Here is a 1,029-nt window from a genome sequence, read left to right as displayed (position 1 = left end):
CATTTATATATATTTCAAGTAAATAAAAAAGAAAATACACTCACTGATGATTACAAATGATACAACAATTTTATCAGAATATGAATTGAAATGTTAAAATAAAGATCAAATATATTTCTTCTATTTTGTTGAAAACAATCTCTGTTGGTGTGGATTCAGAGAGAAAGGAACACTTATACACTGTTGGTGGGACTGCAAACTAGTATAACCTCTAGGAAAAATAGTATGGAGATTCCTCAAAGAACTAAAATAGACCTACAATTTGATCCAGAAATCCCACTACTGGATATTTACCCAAAGGAAGAAAAGTCATTTTATCAAAAAGACACTTGCACACAAATGTTTATTGCAGCACAATTCACAATTCCAAAGATGTGGCATCAACCCAAGTGTTCATCAATTCATGAGTGTATTAATAAAAAGTGACACATGCATACCATAGAGTTATACTCAGACATAAAAAAATGAATTAATTCTTTTTGTAACAATCTATATGGAACTGGAGACCATCCTCCTTAGTGAAATATCGCAAGAATGGAAAAGCAAATACCACATGTACACATTGTTGAATCAGAACTAGCTAAACAGCACTCATGTGCACAGATGGAAGTAAAACTCAATGGAAATCAAGCAGGTAGCATAGAGGAGAAGGGGATGAGTGAAATCATACTTAACAGATACAATACACACTATCTTGGTGATGGGCACACTTATAACTTTGTCTCAAAGCAGTGCAAAAGCAATCAATGTAACCAAAACATTTGTCCCTCTGTAATATTATGAAATAAAAAAGAATGATGCATAACAACATACAACACAAAAATAAATAAATAAAATAAAAATCGATTTGATAAACAAAAAAATTTTAAAAGTACATTGTAAATTCAAAGTGGTAGAATTTGTTATCCTTTAATTCACGGGATTACATATCTACTACAGTACAATTGACCCTTGAACAACATGGGTTTGAACTGTGCAAGTCCCATTAATGCACAAATTTTTTTCAATAAATATATTTGAAATTTTTTT

Source organism: Propithecus coquereli, unplaced genomic scaffold, assembly GCF_000956105.1.
Source record: "Propithecus coquereli isolate 6110/MARCELLA unplaced genomic scaffold, Pcoq_1.0 Scaffold345, whole genome shotgun sequence".
Classification (NCBI taxonomy): Eukaryota; Metazoa; Chordata; class Mammalia; order Primates; family Indriidae; genus Propithecus; species Propithecus coquereli.
This window is presented reverse-complemented; position numbering follows the sequence as displayed.